Below are 23,111 nucleotides of genomic sequence, written 5' to 3'. Positions count from 1 at the left end.
CAGGCCCAGTCATTACACCCGCTATAAGGTGCTGTACAGGCCCAGTCATTACACCCGCTATAAGGTGCTGTACAGGCCCAGCCATTACACCCGCTATAGGGTGCTGTACAGGCCCAGCCATTACACCCGCTATAGGGTGCTGTACAGGCCCAATCATTACACCCGCTATAAGGTGCTGTACAGGCCCAGTCATTACACCGCTATAAGGTGCTGTACAGGCCCAGTCACTACATCTGCTATAGGGTGCTGTACAGGCCCAGTCATTACAACCGCTATAGGGAGCTGTACAGGCCCAGTCATTACACCCGCTATAAGGTGCTGTACAGGCCCAGTCATTACACCGCTATAAGGTGCTGTACAGGCCCAGTCATTACACCGCTATAGGGTGCTGTACAGGCCCAGTCATTACACCCGCTATAGGGTGCTGTACAGGCCCAGTCATTACACCCGCTATAAGGTGCTGTACAGGCCCAGTCATTACACCCGCTATAGGGTGCTGTACAGGCCCAGTCATTACACACGCTATAGGGTGCTGTACAGGCCCAGTCATTACACCCGCTATAGGATGCTGTATAGGCCCAGTCATTACACACGCTATAGGGTGCTGTACAGGCCCAGTCATTACACCCACTATAGGGTGCTGTACAGGCCCAGTCATTACACCCGCTATAGGGTTCTGTACAGGCCCAGTCATTACACCCGCTATAGGGTGCTGTACAGGCCCAGTCATTACACCCGCTATAGGGTTCTGTACAGGCCCAGTCATTACACCTGCTATAGGGAGCTGTACAGGCCCAGTCATTACACCTGCTATAGGATACTGTACAGGCCCAGTCATTACACCCGCTATAGGGTGCTGTACAAGCCCAGTCATTACACCTGCTATAGGATGCTGTACAGGCCCAGTCATTACACCACTATAAGGTCCTGTACAGGCCCAGTCATTACACCGCTATAAGGTCCTGTACAGGCCCAGTCATTACACCCGCTATAGGATGCTGTACAGGCCCAGTCATTACACCGCTATAAGGTGCTGTACAGGCCCAGTCATTACACCTGCTATAAGGTGCTGTACAGGCCCAGTCATTACACCCGCTATAAGGTGCTGTACAGGCCCAGTCATTACACCCGCTATAAGGTGCTGTACAGGCCCAGTCATTACACCCGCTATAGGGTCCTGTACAGGCCCAGTCATTACACCCGCTATAAGGTGCTGTACAGGCCCAGTCATTACACCTGCTATAGGATACTGTACAGGCCCAGTCACTATACCCGCTATAGGGTGCTGTACAGGCCCAGTCATTACACCCGCTATAGGATGCTGTACAGGCCCAGTCATTACACCCGCTATGAGGTCCTGTACAGGCCCAGTCATTACACCCGCTATAAGGTGCTGTACAGGCCCAGTCATTACACCCGCTATAGGGTGCTGTACAGGCCCAGTCATTACACCCGCTATAAGGTGCTGTACAGGCCCAGTCACTACATCTGCTATAGGGTGCTGTACAGGCCCAGTCATTACACCCGCTATAAGGTCCTGTACAGGCTCAGTCATTACACCCACTATAGGGTGCTGTACAGGCCCAGTCATTACACCTGCTATAAGGTGCTGTACAGGCCCAGTCACTATTCCCGCTATAAGGTGCTGTACAGGCCCAGTCACTATACCCGCTATAAGGTGCTGTACAGGCCCAGTCATTACACCCGCTATAGGATGCTGTACAGGCCCAGTCATTACACCTGCTATAGGGTGCTGTACAGGCCCAGTCATTACACCCGCTATAGGATGCTGTACAGGCCCAGTCATTACACCCGCTATAAGGTGCTGTACAGGCCCAGTCATTACACCCGCTATAGGATACTGTACAGGCCCAGTCATTACACCCACTATAAGGTCCTGTACAGGCCCAGTCATTACACCCGCTATAAGGTGCTGTACAGGCCCAGTCATTACACCGCTATAAGGTGCTGTACAGGCCCAGTCATTACACCCGCTATAGGGTGCTGTACAGGCCCAGTCATTACACCCGCTATAGGGTGCTGTACAGGCCCAGTCATTACACCGCTATAGGATGCTGTACAGGCCCAGTCATTACACCCGCTATAGGGTGCTGTACAGGCCCAGTCATTACACCCGCTATAGGATGCTGTACAGGCCCAGTCATTACACCCGCTATAGGGTCCTGTACAGGCCCAGTCATTACACCTGCTATAAGGTGCTGTACAGGCCCAGTCATTACACCTGCTATAGGATGCTGTACAGGCCCAGTCATTACACCACTATAAGGTCCTGTACAGGCCCAGTCATTACACCGCTATAAGGTGCTGTATAGGCCCAGTCATTACACCCACTATAGGATACAGTACAGGCCCAGTCATTACACCCGCTATAGGATACTGTACAGGCCCAGTCATTACACCTGCTATAGGATACTGTAGAGGCCCAGTCATTACACCGCTATAGGATGCTGTACAGGCCCAGTCATTACACCGCTATAAGGTGCTGTACAGGCCCAGTCATTACACCGCTATAAGGTGCTGTACAGGCCCAGTCATTACACCTGCTATAGGATGCTGTACAGGCCCAGTCATTACACCGCTATAGGATGCTGTACAGGCCCAGTCATTACACCGCTATAAGGTGCTGTACAGGCCCAGTCATTACACCGTTATAGGATACTGTACAGGCCCAGTCATTACACCCGCTATAGGATGCTGTACAGGCCCAGTCATTACACCGCTATAGGGTTCTGTACAGGCCCAATCATTACACCCGCTATAGGGTGCTGTACAGGCCCAGTCATTACACCCACTATAAGGTGCTGTACAGGCCCAGTCATTACACCTGCTATAGGGTGCTGTCAGGGCAGATTCTGGGGTCTCTGCCGCTTGAGGCAAACCTCAGGCGGCCACCCCCTCACTAGCAACAACCCCCCCCCCCCCCCGCACCTGCACAACCCCCCCCTCCGCGGCCGGCCCTGCAGCCACTCACCTGTCCTGCAGCAGCCGTCCGGTCCCGCCGCCAACGCTCACCGCTGTCCCGCGCCGTCAGTCAGCAGCTGTCATCGCCGCCAACGCTCACCGCTGTCCTCCCGGCCCTGCAGCCGCTCACCTGTCCTGCCGCCGATGGGTTGTCCTGCCTCCAACGCTCACTGCTGTTCCCTTCCGTGCTCCCGCGCCGTCAGCCAGCAGCTGTCATCGCCCTTCAGCGAGTCGTGAGTGCCCGGGGTCAGCAGGGGCCGTGATGCCCCCACTGACCCCGGGCACTCATGACTCGCTGGAAGGCGATGACAGCTGCTGGCTGACGGCTCGGGACAGCGGTGAGCGTTGGCGACGGGACAGCTGCGGCAGGACAGGTGAGCGGCTGCAGGGCCGGGAAGACAGCGGTGAGCGTTGGCGACGGGACAGCTGCGGCAGGACAGGTGAGCGGCTGCAGGGCTGCTGTCTGCCGCCCCCTGCAGGGGCGCAGAATCTGCCGCCTGAGGCGGAATACTCATTCCGCCTCATGGCAGAAACGTCCCTGGGTGCTGTATAGGCCCAGTCATTACATCTGCTATAGGATACTGTACAGGCCCAGTCATTACACTGCTATAGAGTGCTGTACAGGCCCAGTCATTACACCCGCTATAGGATGCTGTACAGGCCCAGTCATTACACCCGCTATAGGGTGCTGTATAGGCCCAGTCATTACACCGCTATAGGGTGCTGTATAGGCCCAGTCATTAAACCCACTATAGGGTGCTGTACAGGCCCAGTCATTATACCTGCTATAGGGTGCTGTACAGGCCCAGTCATTACACTCGCTATAAGGTGCTGTACAGGCCCAATCATTACACCCACTATAAGGTGCTGTACAGGCCCAGTCATTACACCCGCTATAGGGTGCTGTACAGGCCCAGTCATTACACCCGCTATAAGGTGCCATACAGGCCCAGTCATTACACCCGCTATAAGGTGCTGTACAGGGCCAGTCATTACACCCGCTATAGGGTGCTGTACAGGCCCAGTCATTACACCCGCTATAGGGTCCTGTACAGGCCCAGTCATTACACCCGCTATAGGGTCCTGTACAGGCCCAGTCATTACACCCGCTATAGGGTGCTTTACAGGCCCAGTCATTACACCTGCCATAAGGTGCCATACAGGCCCAGTCATTACACCCGCTATAGGGTGCTGTACAGGCCCAGTCATTACACCCGCTATAGGGTGCTGTACAGGCCCAGTCATTACACCCGCTATAGGGTGCTGTACAGGCCCAGTCATTACACCCGCTATAGGGTGCCGTACAGGCCCAGTCATTACACCCGCTATAGGATGCTGTACAGGCCCAGTCATTACACCCGCTATTAGGTGCTGTACAGGCCCAGTCATTACACCTGCCATAAGGTCCTGTACAGGCCCAGTCATTACACCTGCTATAGGGTGCTGTACAGGCCCAGTCATTACACCCGCTATAGGATGCTGTACAGGCCCAGTCATTACACCCGCTATAGGGTGCCGTACAGGCCCAGTCATTACACCGCTATAAGGTGCTGTACAGGCCCAGTCATTACACCCACTATAAGGTGCTGTACAGGCTCAGTCATTACACCTGCTATAGGGTGCTGTACAGGCCCAGTCATTACACCTGCTATAGGATGCTGTACAGGCCCAGTCATTACACCTGCTATAGGATGCTGTACAGGCCCAGTCATTACACCTGCTATAGGATGCTGTACAGGCCCAGTCATTACACCGCTATAAGGTGCTGTACAGGCCCAGTCATTACACCCACTATAAGGTGCTGTACAGGCTCAGTCATTACATCGGTATATCTGCTCTTTTAGGCTGGGTTCACACTATGTATATTTGAGGCTGTATTTGGTCCTCATGTCAGGTCCTCATAGCAACCAAAACCAGGAGTGGATTGAAAACACAGAAAGGATCTGATCACACAATGTTGTATTGGAGTGGATGGCCGCCATATAACAGTAAATAACGGCCATTATTTCAATATAACAGCCGTTGTTTTAAAATAACAGCAAATATTTGCCATTAAATGGCGGCCATCCACTCAATTTCAACATTGTGTGATCAGAGCCTTTCTGTGTTTTCAATCCACTCCTGGTTTTGGTTGCTATACAGCCTCAAATATACGTAGTGTGAACATAGCCTTATACTGTGCTCGCTGGAGTTAATTTCAATGGTCCTTGCCTTTGTATATATACCTCCTCCATTTTCCACAGAGGTCTGTCTGAAGTTTTATACGTTTTCTTTAGGATATAATGGCTGGCCGATCTATCTGATGGGAGACTTTAATTCTGTTTTGGATGAGGTATTAGATCGTAAAAGAGTTGATAGCAGGGCAGTGTCTCATGGTTCTAGATCACCCCTATCAAAATGAATGGAAGAGTTTGGGTGGACAGATGCCTGGCGTTACCTCTACCCCGAGGAAAGGATGTATACAAGTTATATTATCTTAGCAAACAATAACGCTCTGTTATTGATTAAGGATATTTGCGATGAATCACGAAGTGTATCGGATCATCTTCTAGTGAGGATGGATATAGATAGCGGGGCTAAGGGAAGCTGGCGGACTCGGTCATTTAGATGTAACCCACACTGGTATAATGATAATGTTGGTTCCGTAGAAGATTACATAGTGTGGGATACCTCTAAGGCCTATTTGGGGGGGAAGGTGAGTGGAGCGAGAAAGAAGTTTAAGGAGCAGGAGGAATGTCTCAGGAAGGAGGTAGTGAGATCCCAAAAAGATTATATTGATACTGAAACTGTAGAAGCTAAAAATAAATGGCTCGGGGCCACCGAAGATCTTACGTGTTATTTACGGGAAAAAGTCCTTAATCAACTCAGATTTAGGGGGATGTATCAGTACTCCCAGGGAGGGAAAGCGGGAAAGCTATTGGCTAGCCTTATAAAAGGGAAAGAGCCAAAGAGGATAGTAACAGATGAAAAATCAAGAAGGGACGATAGTGAGAGACCTGCTGGAATATTGGAAGGATTTGCTACATTGTATGAGGGAGTGTATAGATCCAAATGGCAGAATGACGTAGACTTGGATGAGGACTTTGCCTCCCTGGAGATGCCAAGATTATTGGAAGATCAGAAAAGTTGGGTAGATCGCCCTATTGTAACGGAAGAGTTGCTGCAGAACTTGGGAGGTATGTCTATGGGGAGAAGCCCTGGTCCTGATGGTCTACGGACAGCTCTATTATACTGAGGATCTACGGACAGCTCTATTATACTGAGGGTCTACGGACAGCTCTATTATACTGAGGGTCTACGGACAGCTCTATTATACTGAGGGTCTACGGACAGCTCTATTATACTGAGGATCTATGGGGAGAAGCCCTGGTCCTGATGGTCTACGGACAGCTCTATTATACTGAGGATCTACGGACAGCTCTATTATACTGAGGGTCTACGGACAGCTCTATTATACTGAGGGTCTACGGACAGCTCTATTATACTGAGGGTCTACGGACAGCTCTATTATACTGAGGGTCTACGGACAGCTCTATTATACTGAGGATCTACGGACAGCTCTATTATACTGAGGGTCTACGGACAGCTCTATTATACTGAGGGTCTACGGACAGCTCTATTATACTGAGGATCTACGGACAGCTCTATTATACTGAGGATCTATGGGGAGAAGCCCTGGTCCTGATGGTCTACGGACAGCTCTATTATACTGAGGATCTACGGACAGCTCTATTATACTGAGGGTCTACGGACAGCTCTATTATACTGAGGATCTACGGACAGCTCTATTATACTGAGGATCTACGGACAGCTCTATTATACTGAGGGTCTACGGACAGCTCTATTATACTGAGGGTCTACGGACAGCTCTATTATACTGAGGGTCTACGGACAGCTCTATTATACTGAGGATCTACGGACAGCTCTATTATACTGAGGGTCTACGGACAGCTCTATTATACTGAGGGTCTACGGACAGCTCTATTATACTGAGGATCTACGGACAGCTCTATTATACTGAGGATCTATGGGGAGAAGCCCTGGTCCTGATGGTCTACGGACAGCTCTATTATACTGAGGATCTACGGACAGCTCTATTATACTGAGGGTCTACGGACAGCTCTATTATACTGAGGATCTACGGACAGCTCTATTATACTGAGGATCTACGGACAGCTCTATTATACTGAGGGTCTACGGACAGCTCTATTATACTGAGGGTCTATGGACAGCTCTATTATACTGAGGATCTACGGACAGCTCTATTATACTGAGGGTCTACGGACAGCTCTATTATACTGAGGGTCTACGGACAGCTCTATTATACTGAGGGTCTACGGACCCGCTACATGTAATCACTTGGATTTAGCATCCTCACACTGAATAAACTATTTCCATGTTGATCTACGTACCTGGTGAATCTACGTGCCCTGTCCATCCCCTCACATGGAAAGAGCTTATTCAGTGTAAATAGATGGACCAGGTACGTAGTGTGGACATGTCACGGGAGAAGTGCTCAAGGGGGTGTACATCTCACCCAGGTTAATACGTAGCGTGAGATGGTGAGTCCAGGAGGCATCTGTGCTCAGCAGTGTTATGCTGCTGAGCTATTATTTATTATTCCCGGGCCTGGACTTACATGGAATGGCGGGTAGGTTTTGGTAGTGGGATTTGCCATTCCCTTCCCCCCGATCCAGGTCAGGTTTTGGGGTCAGGTGTCTCTGACCCTAATCAGCCTGACAAGGTAAAAGCCCTGCAGAGGATCCAGTGTTTGCTCTCAGCCAGGAGGGATCAGCCTGTGTGTTTGGTGGAAGCTGCGAATACAGACTCTGCTGGGGCTTATATACACCCTGCGGTATCCAGGTGAGAGACGCCATGTTATATAGTGTCAGATAGGTGAGAGACGCCGCCATGTTATATAGTGTCAGATAGGTGAGAGACGCCGCCATGTTATATAGTGTCAGATAGGTGAGAGACGCCGCCATGTTATATAGTGTCAGATAGGTGAGAGACGCCGCCATGTTATATAGTGTCAGATAGGTGAGAGACGCCATGTTATATAGTGTCAGATAGGTGAGAGACGCCATGTTATATAGTGTCAGATAGGTGAGAGACGCCGCCATGTTATATAGTGTCAGATAGGTGAGAGACGCCGCCATGTTATATAGTGTCAGATAGGTGAGAGACGCCGCCATGTTATCTAGTGTCAGATAGGTGAGAGACGCCGCCATGTTATATAGTGTCAGATAGGTGAGAGACGCCGCCATGTTATATAGTGTCAGATAGGTGAGAGACGCCGTGTTATATAGTGTCAGATAGGTGAGAGACGCCGCCATGTTATATAGTGTCAGATAGGTGAGAGACGCCGCCATGTTATATAGTGTCAGATAGGTGAGAGACGCCATGTTATATAGTGTCAGATAGGTGAGAGACGCCATGTTATATAGTGTCAGATAGGTGAGAGACGCCGCCATGTTATATAGTGTCAGATAGGTGAGAGACGCCGCCATGTTATATAGTGTCAGATAGGTGAGAGACGCCGCCATGTTATATAGTGTCAGATAGGTGAGAGACGCCGCCGTGTTATATAGGTGAGAGACGCCGCCATGTTATATAGTGTCAGATAGGAGAGAGACACCATGTTATATAGTGTCAGATAGGTGAGAGACGCCGCCATGTTATATAGTGTCAGATAGGTGAGAGACGCCGCCATGTTATATAGTGTCAGATAGGTGAGAGACGCCATGTTATATAGTGTCAGATAGGTGAGAGACGCCGCCATGTTATATAGTGTCAGATAGGTGAGAGACGCCGCCATGTTATATAGTGTCAGATAGGTGAGAGACGCCGCCATGTTATATAGTGTCAGATAGGTGAGAGACGCCGCCATGTTATCTAGTGTCAGATAGGTGAGAGACGCCGCCATGTTATATAGTGTCAGATAGGTGAGAGACGCCGCCATGTTATATAGTGTCAGATAGGTGAGAGACGCCATGTTATATAGTGTCAGATAGGTGAGAGACGCCGCCATGTTATCTAGTGTCAGATAGGTGAGAGACGCCGCCATGTTATCTAGTGTCAGATAGGTGAGAGACGCCATGTTATATAGTGTCAGATAGGTGAGAGACGTCATGTTATATAGTGTCAGATAGGTGAGAGACGCCGCCATGTTATCTAGTGTCAGATAGGTGAGAGACGCCGCCATGTTATATAGTGTCAGATAGGTGAGAGACGCCGCCATGTTATATAGTGTCAGATAGGTGAGAGACGCCGCCATGTTATATAGTGTCAGATAGGTGAGAGACGCCGCCATGTTATATAGTGTCAGATAGGTGAGAGACGCCGCCATGTTATCTAGTGTCAGATAGGTGAGAGACGCCGCCATGTTATATAGTGTCAGATAGGTGAGAGACGCCGCCATGTTATATAGTGTCAGATAGGTGAGAGACGCCATGTTATATAGTGTCAGATAGGTGAGAGACGCCATGTTATATAGTGTCAGATAGGTGAGAGACGCCATGTTATATAGTGTCAGATAGGTGAGAGACGCCATGTTATATAGTGTCAGATAGGTGAGAGACGCCGTGTTATATAGTGTCAGATAGGTGAGAGACGCCATGTTATATAGTGTCAGATAGGTGAGAGACGCCGCCATGTTATATAGTGTCAGATAGGTGAGAGACGCCGCCATGTTATATAGTGTCAGATAGGTGAGAGACGCCGTGTTATATAGTGTCAGATAGGTGAGAGACGCCGCCATGTTATATAGTGTCAGATAGGTGAGAGACGCCATGTTATATAGTGTCAGATAGGTGAGAGACGCCGTGTTATATAGTGTCAGATAGGTGAGAGACGCCGCCATGTTATATAGTGTCAGATAGGTGAGAGACGCCGCCATGTTATATAGTGTCAGATAGGTGAGAGACGCCATGTTATATAGTGTCAGATAGGTGAGAGACGCCATGTTATATAGTGTCAGATAGGTGAGAGACGCCATGTTATATAGTGTCAGATAGGTGAGAGACGCCATGTTATATAGTGTCAGATAGGTGAGAGACGCCGCCATGTTATATAGTGTCAGATAGGTGAGAGACGCCGCCATGTTATATAGTGTCAGATAGGTGAGAGACGCCATGTTATATAGTGTCAGATAGGTGAGAGACGCCATGTTATATAGTGTCAGATAGGTGAGAGACGCCGTGTTATATAGTGTCAGATAGGTGAGAGACGCCGCCATGTTATATAGTGTCAGATAGGTGAGAGACGCCATGTTATATAGTGTCAGATAGGTGAGAGACGCCGCCATGTTATATAGTGTCAGATAGGTGAGAGACGCCGCCATGTTATATAGTGTCAGATAGGTGAGAGACGCCGCCATGTTATATAGTGTCAGATAGGTGAGAGACGCCGCCATGTTATATAGGTGAGAGACGCCGCCATGTTATATAGTGTCAGATAGGTGAGAGACGCCATGTTATATAGTGTCAGATAGGAGAGAGACGCCATGTTATATAGTGTCAGATAGGTGAGAGACGCCGCCATGTTATATAGTGTCAGATAGGTGAGAGACGCCATGTTATATAGTGTCAGATAGGTGAGAGACGCCGCCATGTTATATAGTGTCAGATAGGTGAGAGACGCCATGTTATATAGTGTCAGATAGGTGAGAGACGCCGTGTTATATAGTGTCAGATAGGTGAGAGACGCCGCCATGTTATATAGTGTCAGATAGGTGAGAGACGCCGCCATGTTATATAGTGTCAGATAGGTGAGAGACGCCATGTTATATAGTGTCAGATAGGTGAGAGACGCCATGTTATATAGTGTCAGATAGGTGAGAGACAACATGTTATATAGTGTCAGATAGGTGAGAGACGCCATGTTATATAGTGTCAGATAGGTGAGAGACGCCGCCATGTTATATAGTGTCAGATAGGTGAGAGACGCCGCCATGTTATATAGTGTCAGATAGGTGAGAGACGCCATGTTATATAGTGTCAGATAGGTGAGAGACGCCATGTTATATAGTGTCAGATAGGTGAGAGACGCCATGTTATATAGTGTCAGATAGGTGAGAGACGCCGCCATGTTATATAGTGTCAGATAGGTGAGAGACGCCGCCATGTTATATAGTGTCAGATAGGTGAGAGACGCCATGTTATATAGTGTCAGATAGGTGAGAGACGCCGCCATGTTATATAGTGTCAGATAGGTGAGAGACGCCATGTTATATAGTGTCAGATAGGTGAGAGACGCCGCCATGTTATATAGTGTCAGATAGGTGAGAGACGCCATGTTATATAGTGTCAGATAGGTGAGAGACGCCGCCATGTTATATAGTGTCAGATAGGTGAGAGACGCCATGTTATATAGTGTCAGATAGGTGAGAGACGCCATGTTATATAGTGTCAGATAGGTGAGAGACGCCGCCATGTTATATAGTGTCAGATAGGTGAGAGACGCCGCCATGTTATATAGTGTCAGATAGGTGAGAGACGCCATGTTATATAGTGTCAGATAGGTGAGAGACGCCGCCATGTTATCTAGTGTCAGATAGGTGAGAGACGCCATGTTATATAGTGTCAGATAGGTGAGAGACGCCATGTTATATAGTGTCAGATAGGTGAGAGACGCCATGTTATATAGTGTCAGATAGGTGAGAGACGCCATGTTATATAGTGTCAGATAGGTGAGAGACGCCGTGTTATATAGTGTCAGATAGGTGAGAGACGCCGCCATGTTATATAGTGTCAGATAGGTGAGAGACGCCATGTTATATAGTGTCAGATAGGTGAGAGACGCCGCCATGTTATATAGTGTCAGATAGGTGAGAGACGCCGCCATGTTATATAGTGTCAGATAGGTGAGAGACGCTGCCATGTTATATAGTGTCAGATAGGTGAGAGACGCCGTGTTATATAGTGTCAGATAGGTGAGAGACGCCGCCATGTTATATAGTGTCAGATAGGTGAGAGACGCCATGTTATATAGTGTCAGATAGGTGAGAGACGCCATGTTATATAGTGGTCAGATAGGTGAGAGACGCCATGTTATATAGTGTCAGATAGGTGAGAGACGCCATGTTATATAGTGTCAGATAGGTGAGAGACGCCGTGTTATATAGTGTCAGATAGGTGAGAGACGCCGCCATGTTATATAGTGTCAGATAGGTGAGAGACGCCATGTTATATAGTGTCAGATAGGTGAGAGACGCCGCCATGTTATATAGTGTCAGATAGGTGAGAGACGCCGCCATGTTATATAGTGTCAGATAGGTGAGAGACGCTGCCATGTTATATAGTGTCAGATAGGTGAGAGACGCCGTGTTATATAGTGTCAGATAGGTGAGAGACGCCGCCATGTTATATAGTGTCAGATAGGTGAGAGACGCCATGTTATATAGTGTCAGATAGGTGAGAGACGCCGTGTTATATAGTGTCAGATAGGTGAGAGACGCCGCCATGTTATATAGTGTCAGATAGGTGAGAGACGCCATGTTATATAGTGTCAGATAGGTGAGAGACGCCGTGTTATATAGTGTCAGATAGGTGAGAGACGCCGCCATGTTATATAGTGTCAGATAGGTGAGAGACGCCATGTTATATAGTGTCAGATAGGTGAGAGACGCCGTGTTATATAGTGTCAGATAGGTGAGAGACGCCATGTTATATAGTGTCAGATAGGTGAGAGACGCCGTGTTATATAGTGTCAGATAGGTGAGAGACGCCGCCATGTTATATAGTGTCAGATAGGTGAGAGACGCCATGTTATATAGTGTCAGATAGGTGAGAGACGCCATGTTATATAGTGTCAGATAGGTGAGAGACGCCGCCATGTTATATAGTGTCAGATAGGTGAGAGACGCCATGTTATATAGTGTCAGATAGGTGAGAGACGCCATGTTATATAGTGTCAGATAGGTGAGAGACGCCATGTTATATAGTGTCAGATAGGTGAGAGACGCCGCCATGTTATATAGTGTCAGATAGGTGAGAGACGCCGCCATGTTATATAGTGTCAGATAGGTGAGAGACGCCGCCATGTTATATAGTGTCAGATAGGTGAGAGACGCCGCCATGTTATATAGTGTCAGATAGGTGAGAGACGCCGCCATGTTATATAGTGTCAGATAGGTGAGAGACGCCATGTTATATAGTGTCAGATAGGTGAGAGACGCCATGTTATATAGTGTCAGATAGGTGAGAGACACCGCCATGTTATATAGTGTCAGATAGGTGAGAGACGCCGTGTTATATAGTGTCAGATAGGTGAGAGACGCCGCCATGTTATATAGTGTCAGATAGGTGAGAGACGCCATGTTATATAGTGTCAGATAGGTGAGAGACGCCGCCATGTTATATAGTGTCAGATAGGTGAGAGACGCCGCCATGTTATATAGTGTCAGATAGGTGAGAGACGCTGCCATGTTATATAGTGTCAGATAGGTGAGAGACGCCATGTTATATAGTGTCAGATAGGTGAGAGACGCCGCCATGTTATATAGTGTCAGATAGGTGAGAGACGCCATGTTATATAGTGTCAGATAGGTGAGAGACGCCATGTTATATAGTGTCAGATAGGTGAGAGACGCCATGTTATATAGTGTCAGATAGGTGAGAGACGCCATGTTATATAGTGTCAGATAGGTGAGAGACGCCGTGTTATATAGTGTCAGATAGGTGAGAGACGCCGCCATGTTATATAGTGTCAGATAGGTGAGAGACGCCATGTTATATTGTGTCAGATAGGTGAGAGACGCCGCCATGTTATATAGTGTCAGATAGGTGAGAGACGCCGCCATGTTATATAGTGTCAGATAGGTGAGAGACGCTGCCATGTTATATAGTGTCAGATAGGTGAGAGACGCCGTGTTATATAGTGTCAGATAGGTGAGAGACGCCGCCATGTTATATAGTGTCAGATAGGTGAGAGACGCCATGTTATATAGTGTCAGATAGGTGAGAGACGCCGTGTTATATAGTGTCAGATAGGTGAGAGACGCCGCCATGTTATATAGTGTCAGATAGGTGAGAGACGCCATGTTATATAGTGTCAGATAGGTGAGAGACGCCGTGTTATATAGTGTCAGATAGGTGAGAGACGCCGACATGTTATATAGTGTCAGATAGGTGAGAGACGCCATGTTATATAGTGTCAGATAGGTGAGAGACGCCGTGTTATATAGTGTCAGATAGGTGAGAGACGCCATGTTATATAGTGTCAGATAGGTGAGAGACGCCGTGTTATATAGTGTCAGATAGGTGAGAGACGCCGCCATGTTATATAGTGTCAGATAGGTGAGAGACGCCATGTTATATAGTGTCAGATAGGTGAGAGACGCCGTGTTATATAGTGTCAGATAGGTGAGAGACGCCGCCATGTTATATAGTGTCAGATAGGTGAGAGACGCCATGTTATATAGTGTCAGATAGGTGAGAGACGCCATGTTATATAGTGTCAGATAGGTGAGAGACGCCATGTTATATAGTGTCAGATAGGTGAGAGACGCCGCCATGTTATATAGTGTCAGATAGGTGAGAGACGCCGCCATGTTATATAGTGTCAGATAGGTGAGAGACGCCGCCATGTTATATAGTGTCAGATAGGTGAGAGACGCCGCCATGTTATATAGTGTCAGATAGGTGAGAGACGCCGCCATGTTATATAGTGTCAGATAGGTGAGAGACACCGCCATGTTATATAGTGTCAGATAGGTGAGAGACACCGCCATGTTATATAGTGTCAGATAGGTGAAGTAACCTGTTAGGAAGCGCCCAGACGGGCAGGACCTTTTTGTTTGTTTGGTTCCTATAAGCGCGGTGTTGCTGTATTTCTGTTTGATGGACGGTTTATGCTGCAAATAAACACAAAGCTGATATTTTACAAGTCCAAACACACCATCCCCCAGGAAGATCCCAGTAGATTCACTTGGATTTAGCACTTTTAGACTGAGTCAGCTATTTCCAAGAGAGCAGAAGTACCAGGTACATAGATCCACTTGGATTTAGACGCGACCACACACTGTCCCTGCAGACCATCACATAACAGTGCCCCCCCACACACTGTCCCTGCAGACCATCACATAACAGTGCCCCCCCACACACTGACCCTGCAGACCATCACATAACAGTGCCCCCCCCCACACTGACCCTGCAGACCATCACATAACAGTGCCCCCCCCACACACTGACCCTGCAGACCATCACATAACAGTGCCCCCACACACCCCTGACCCTGCAGACCATCACATAACAGTGCCCCCCCCACACACTGACCCTGCAGACCATCACATAACAGTGCCCCCCCCCACACTGACCCTGCAGACCATCACATAACAGTGCACCCCACACACTGACCCTGCAGACCATCACATAACAGTGCCCCCCCCACACTGAGCCTGTAGACCATCACATAACAGTGCCCCCCCACACTGACCCTGCAGACCATCACATAACAGTGCCCCCCCACACTGAGCCTGCAGACCATCACATAACAGTGCCCCCCCCACACTGACCCTGCAGACCATCACATAACAGTGCCCCCACACACCCCTGACCCTGCAGACCATCACATAACAGTGCCCCCCCCACACACTGACCCTGCAGACCATCACATAACAGTGCCCCCCCCACACTGACCCTGCAGACCATCACATAACAGTGCCCCCACACACCCCTGACCCTGCAGACCATCACATAACAGTGCCCCCCCACACACTGACCCTGCAGACCATCACATAACAGTGCCCCCCCCACACTGACCCTGCAGACCATCACATAACAGTGCCCCCCCACACTGACCCTGCAGACCATCACATAACAGTGCCCCCCCACACACTGAGCCTGCAGACCATCACATAACAGTGCCCCCCCCACACTGACCCTGCAGACCATCACATAACAGTGCCCCCCCACACACTGACCCTGCAGACCATCACATAACAGTGCCCCCCCACACTGAGCCTGCAGACCATCACATAACAGTGCCCCCCCCCACACTGACCCTGCAGACCATCACATAACAGTGCCCCCCCACACTGACCCTGCAGACCATCACATAACAGTGCCCCCCCACACACTGACCCTGCAGACCATCACATAACAGTGCACCCACACACACTGATCCTGCAGACCATCACATAACAGTGCCCCCCCACACACTGACCCTGCAGACCATCACATAACAGTGCCCCCCCCACACTAACCCTGCAGACCATCACGTAACAGTGCCCCCCACACACTGACCCTGCAGACCATCACATAACAGTGCCTCCCCACACTGACCCTGCAGACCATCACATAACAGTGCCCCCCACACTGATCCTGCAGACCATCACATAACAGTGCCCCCACACACCCCTGACCCTGCAGACCATCACATAACAGTGCCCCCACACACTGACCCTGCAGACCATCACATAACAGTGCCCCCCCACACTGACCCTGCAGACCATCACATAACAGTGCCCCCCACACTGACCCTGCAGACCATCACATAACAGTGCCCCCCCACACTGACCCTGCAGACCATCACATAACAGTGCCCCCCCACACTGACCCTGCAGACCATCACATAACAGTGCACCCCACACACTGATCCTGCAGACCATCACATAACAGTGCCCCCACACACTGACCCTGCAGACCATCACATAACAGTGCCCCCACACACTGACCCTGCAGACCATCACATAACAGTGCCCCCCACACACTGACCCTGCAGACCATCACATAACAGTGCCCCCCACACACCCCTCAATGTGGCTTACCTCCTGCTGATTGTATACACTGCACAAAAATCCCGGGAAACCAGCTTCCTCATAGAAAACGGTAGAGCCTAGAATGTATCCTCTCCTTTGAGTTTATCCTCTCCTCCGAGTCTCTCACTATAGGGTATACATTCTAGCATGTGTAGTATTGAAATGTCTAGAATACATACCCTCTTAGTACTCAACATGCTAGAATAAATCCCCTATAGTGACTCAGAGGAGAGGATACATTCTAGCCATTTCAGTACTGAAGATGCTAGAATGTATCCCCTGCAGTGAGAGACTCAAAGGAGAGGATAAACTCAAGAGGAGAGGATACATTCTAGCATGTTCAGTACTGAAATGGCTAGAATGTATCTTCTCCTTTGAGTTTCTCACTGCAGGGTATACATCCTAGCATGTTTAGGGCTATGTTCACACATAGTATTTCGGTCATTCTTCAACCAAAACCGAGTGCTGTGTTTTATGTGTGAACATAGCCTAGTAATGTAAAGTCCATCGAGTATCCTCTCCTCTGAGAGGGCATACATTCTAGAATGTTTAGTACTGAAATGTCTGGAGTGTATCCTCTCCTCTGAGAGGGCATCTCCACCAGGTGTATCTTCTCCTCTGAGAGGGCATCTCCGCCAGGTGTATCTTCTCCTCTGAGAGGGCATCTCCGCCAGGTGTATCCTCTCCTCTGAGAGGGCATCTCCACTAGGTGTATCCTCTCCTCTGAGAGGGCATCTCCACCAGGTGTATCCTCTCCTCTGAGAGGGCATCTCCACTAGGTGTATCCTCTCCTCTGAGAGGGCATACATTCTAGCAAGTGCAGTTTTGAAAGGTCTAGACCACAGGTGTCAGACTTCGTCCCTCGGCTGTTACAGACTACATTTCCCATCATGCCTTACCTGTCCAGACATGGTGGGAATTGTAGTTCTGCAACTGCTGGAGGGCCTGAGTCTGACATCTCTGGTCTAGAATGTTCTCTTTTCTAACTGCAGGGTATACAGTCTAGTATGTATCCTCTCCTCTGAGCGTATCCTCTCTTCTGAGCTTCTCCCTGAGCGGGTCATATTATACAGCATGATTAAGAGGTGAAAGCGAGCGGCGATGTGTTAGGTCAGTGCTCGCTTCCCCTTTGTTCCCTGCACATTTTCTGTGTTATTACACGCACAGACAGTGACTGGGGGAACTGCGGGAGGGGCAGCCCAAAAAATCCTTAGATTGTTCAAGCTGCCCATTGTAGACAGCAGCACTATCGTGATCTGGATTACTCGACCAGTTTGAAGACCACAATCAGCTGATAACATGGATTATTACACCAAATGATTATCAGACGGAACGGCCAGGAAACCTTTGGTGTAATACACCATTGTCTGTACAAGGAACAGGACTGGTGTGTGGGGTCTGTATACAGGGGGAGAGGACTGGTGTGTGGGGTCTGTATACAGGGGGAGAGGACGGGTGTGTAGGGTCTGTATGCAGGGGGAGAGGACTGGTGTGTGGGGTCTGTATACAGGGGGAGAGGACTGGTGTGTGGAGTCTGTATACAAGGGGGAGAGGACTGGTGTGTGAGGTCTGTATACAGGGGGAGAGGACTGGTGTGTGGGGTCTATATACAGGGGGAGAGGACTGGTGTGTGGGGTCTGTATACAGGGGGAGAGGACTGGTGTGTGGGGGTCTGTATACAGGGGGAGAGGACTGGTGTGTGGGGTCTGTATACAGGGGAGAGGACTGGTGTATGGTGTCTGTATACAGGGGGAGAGGACTGGTGTGTGGTCTGTATACAGGGGAGAGGACTGGTGTGTGAGGTCTATTTACAGGGGGAAAGGACTGGTGTGTGGAGTCTGTATACAGGGGGAGAGAACTGGTGTGTGGAGTCTGTATACAAGGGGGAGAGGACTGGTGTGTGGGGTCTGTATACAGGGGAGAGGACTGGTGTGTGGGGTCTGTATACAGGGGGAGAGGACTGGTGTGTGGAGTCTGTATACAGGGGGAGAGGACTGGTGTGTAGGGTCTGTATACAGGGGAGAGGACTGGTGCGTGTGGGGTCTGTATACAGGGGAGAGGACTGGTGTGTGGGGTCTGTATACAGGGGGAGAGGACTGGTGTGGGGTCTGTATACAGGGGGAGAGGACTGGTGTGTGTGGGGTCTGTATAGAGGGGGAGAGGACTGGTGTGTGGGGTCTGTATACAGGGGGAGAGGACTGGTGTGTGTATGTGTGTGGGGGGGTCTGTATACAGGGGGGGGGACTGTATACAGGGGGAGAGGACTGGTGTTTGGGGTCTGTATACAGGGGAGAGGACTGGTGTGTGTGGGGGGGGTCTGTATACAGGGGGAGAGGACTGGTTTGTGGGGTCTGTATACAGGGGAGAAGATTGGTGTGAGGTGTCTGTATACAGGGGAGAGGACTGGTGTGGGGGGGGTCTGTATACAGGGGGAGAGGACTGGTGTGTGGGGTCTGTATACAGGGGGAGAGGACTGGTGTGTGTAGTCTGTATACAGGGGGAGAGGACTGGTGTGTGTGGTCTGTATACAGGGGGAGAGGACTGGTGTGTGTGTGTGTGTGGGGGGGGGGGTCTGTATACAGGGGGGGGACTGGTGTGTGTGGGGTCTGTATACAGGGGGAGAGGACTGGTGTGTGTGGGGTCTGTATACAGGGGGAGAGGACTAGTGTGTGTGTGTGTGGGGTCTGTATACAGAGGGAGAGGACTGGTGTGTGTGGGGTCTGTATACAGGGGAGAGGACTGGTGTGGGGGGTCTGTATACAGGGGGAGAGGACTGGTGTGTGTGGGGTCTGTATACAGGGGAGAGGACTGGTGTGTGGGGTCTGTATACAGGGGAGAGGACTGGTGTGTGGGGTCTGTATACAGGGGAGAGGACTGGTGTGTGGGGGGTCTGTATACAGGGGGAGAGGACTGGTGTGTGTGGTCTGTATACAGGGGAGAGGACTGGTGTGGGGGGTCTGTATACAGGGGGAGAGGACTGGTGTGTGGGGGGTCTGTATACAGGGGAGAGGACTGGTGTGTGTGGGGTCTGTATACAGGGGGAGAGGACTGGTGTGGGGTCTGTATACAGGGGGAGAGGACTGGTGTGTGGTGTCTGTATACAGGGGGAGAGGACGGGTGTGTGGGGTCTGTATACAGGGGGAGAGGACTGGTGTGTGGAGTCTGTATACAAGGGGGAGAGGACTGGTGTGTGAGGTCTGTATACAGGGGGAGAGGACTGGTGTGTGGGGTCTGTATACAGGGGGAGAGGACTGGTGTGTAGGGTCTATATACAGGGGGAGAGGACTGGTGTGTGGGGTCTGTATACAGGGGGAGAGGACTGGTGTGTGGGGGTCTGTATACAGGGGGAGAGGACTGGTGTGTGGGGTCTGTATACAGGGGAGAGGACTGGTGTATGGTCTGTATACAGGGGGAGAGGACTGGTGTGTGAGGTCTATATACAGGGGGAAAGGACTGGTGTGTGGAGTCTGTATACAAGGGGGAGAGGACTGGTGTGTGAGGTCTGTATATAGGGGGAGAGGACTGGTGTGTGGGGGGTCTGTATACAGGGGGAGAGGACTGGTGTGTGTGGGGTCTGTATACAGGGGGGAGAGGACCGGTGTGTGTGGTCTGTATACAGGGGAGAGGACTGGTGTGTGTGGGGTCTGTATACAGGGGGAGAGAACTGGTGTGTGGAGTCTGTATACAAGGGGGAGAGGACTGGTGTGTGTGGGGTCTGTATACAGGGGAGAGGACTGGTGTGTGGGGTCTGTATACAGGGGGAGAGGACTGGTGTGTGGAGTCTGTATACAGGGGGAGAGGACTGGTGTGTAGGGTCTGTATACAGGGGAGAGGACTGGTGCGTGTGGGGTCTGTATACAGGGGAGAGGACTGGTGTGTGGGGTCTGTATACAGGGGGAGAGGACTGGTGTGGGGTCTGTATACAGGGGGAGAGGACTGGTGTGTGTGGGGTCTGTATACAGGGGGAGAGGACTGGTGTTTGGGGTCTGTATACAGGGGGAGAGGACTGGTACATGAGGTCTGTATACAGGGGAGAGGACTGGTGTGTGGGGGGGGGGTCTGTATACAGGGGGAGAGGACTGGTTTGTGGGGTCTGTATACAGGGGAGAAGATTGGTGTGAGGTGTCTGTATACAGGGGAGAGGACTGGTGTGTGGGGGGGTCTGTATACAGGGGGAGAGGACTGGTGTGTGGGGTCTGTATACAGGGGGAGAGGACTGGTGTGTGTAGTCTGTATACAGGGGGAGAGGACTGGTGTGTGTGGTCTGTATACAGGGGGAGAGGACTGGTGTGTGTGTGTGTGGGGGGGTCTGTATACAGGGGGGGGACTGGTGTGTGTGGGGTCTGTATACAGGGGGAGAGGACTGGTGTGTGTGGGGTCTGTATACAGGGGGAGAGGACTAGTGTGTGTGTGTGTGGGGGGTCTGTATACAGGGGGAGAGGACTGGTGTGTGGGGTCTGTATACAGGAGGAGAGGACTGGTGTGTGGTGTCTGTATACAGGGGGAGAGGACTGGTGTGTGTGGGGTCTGTATACAGGGGGAGAGGACTGGTGTGTGTGGGGTCTGTATACAGGGGAGAGGACTGGTGTGGGGGGTCTGTATACAGGGGGAGAGGACTGGTGTGTGGGGTCTGTATACAGGGGAGAGGACTGGTGTGTGGGGTCTGTAAACAGGGGAGAGGACTGGTGTGTGGGGTCTGTATACAGGGGAGAGGACTGGTGTGTGGGGGGTCTGTATACAGGGGAGAGGACTGGTGTGTGTGGTCTGTATACAGGGGAGAGGACTGGTGTGTGGGGTCTGTATACAGGGGGAGAGGACTGGTGTGTGGTCTGTATACAGGGGAGAGGACTGGTGTGTGTGTGGTCTGTATACAGGGGAGAGGACTGGTGTGTGGGGTCTGTATACAGGGGGAGAGGACTGGTGTGTGTGGGGTCTGTATACAGGGGGAGAGGACTGGTGTGTGTGGGGTCTGTATACAGGGGGAGAGGACTGGTGTGTGTGGGGTCTGTATACAGGGGGAGAGGACTGGTGTGCGGGGTCTGTATACAGGGGAGAAGACTGGTGTGCGGGATCTGTATACAGGGGAGAGGACTGGTGTGCGGGGTCTGTATACAGGGGAGAAGACTGGTGTGTGTGTGGGGTGTGTGTGGGGTCTGTATACAGGGGAGAGGACTGGTGTGTGTGTGGTCTGTATACAGGGGAGAGGACTGGTGTGTGGGGTCTGTATACAGGGGGAGAGGACTGGTGTGTGGGGGTCTGTATACAGGAGAGAGGACTGGTGTGTGGGGGGTCTGTATACAGGGGGAGAGGACTGGTGTGTGGGGTCTGTATACAGGGGAGAGGACTGGTGTGTGGGGTCTGTATACAGGGGGAGAGGACTGGTGTGTGAGGTCTGTATACAGGGGGAGAGGACTGGTGTGTGAGGTCTGTATACAGGGGAGAGGACTGGTGTGTGGGGTCTGTATACAGGGGGAGAGGACTGGTGTGTGGGGTCTGTATACAGGGGGAGAGGACTGGTGTGTGTGGGGTCTGTATACAGGGGGAGAGGACTGGTGTGTGTGGGGTCTGTATACAGGGGGAGAGGACTGGTGTGTGTGGGGGTCTGTATACAGGGGGAGAGGACTGGTGTGTGTGGGGTCTGTATACAGGGGGAGAGGACTGGTGTGTGTGGGGTCTGTATACAGGGGGAGAGGACTGGTGTGTGTGGGGTCTGTATACAGGGGGAGAGGACTGGTGTGTGTGGGGTCTGTATACAGGGGGAGAGGACTGGTGTGTGTGGGGTCTGTATACAGGGGGAGAGGACGTGTGTGGGGTCTGTATACAGGGGGAGAGGACTGGTGTGTGTGGGGTCTGTATACAGGGGGAGAGGACTGGTGTGTGTGGGGTCTGTATACAGGGGGAGAGGACGTGTGTGGGGTCTGTATACAGCGGGGAGAGGACTGGTGTGTGTGGGGTCTGTATACAGGGGGAGAGGACTGGTGTGTGTGGGGTCTGTATACAGGGGGAGAGGACGTGTGTGGGGTCTGTATACAGGGGAGAGGACGTGTGTGTGTGTGTGTGTGTGTGTGTGTGTGTGTGTGTGTGTGTGTGTGTGTGTGTGTGTGTGTGTGTGTGTGTGTGTGGTCTGTATACAGGGGGAGAGGGGACCAGTGTGGGGTGTCTGTGTACAGGGGTGTCTGTGTACAGGGGTTCTCTCCCCCTGTATACAGACCCCCCCCCCACCAGTCCTCTCCCCCTGTATACAGACCCCCCCCCCACACACGAGTCCTCTCCCCCTGTATACAGACCCCACACACCAGTCCTCTCCCCCTGTATACAGACTCACACCAGTCCTCTCCCCCTGTATACAGACCCCCCCACACACCAGTAC

Source organism: Dendropsophus ebraccatus, chromosome 15 (genome assembly GCF_027789765.1).
Source record: "Dendropsophus ebraccatus isolate aDenEbr1 chromosome 15, aDenEbr1.pat, whole genome shotgun sequence".
Classification (NCBI taxonomy): Eukaryota; Metazoa; Chordata; class Amphibia; order Anura; family Hylidae; genus Dendropsophus; species Dendropsophus ebraccatus.
This window is presented reverse-complemented; position numbering follows the sequence as displayed.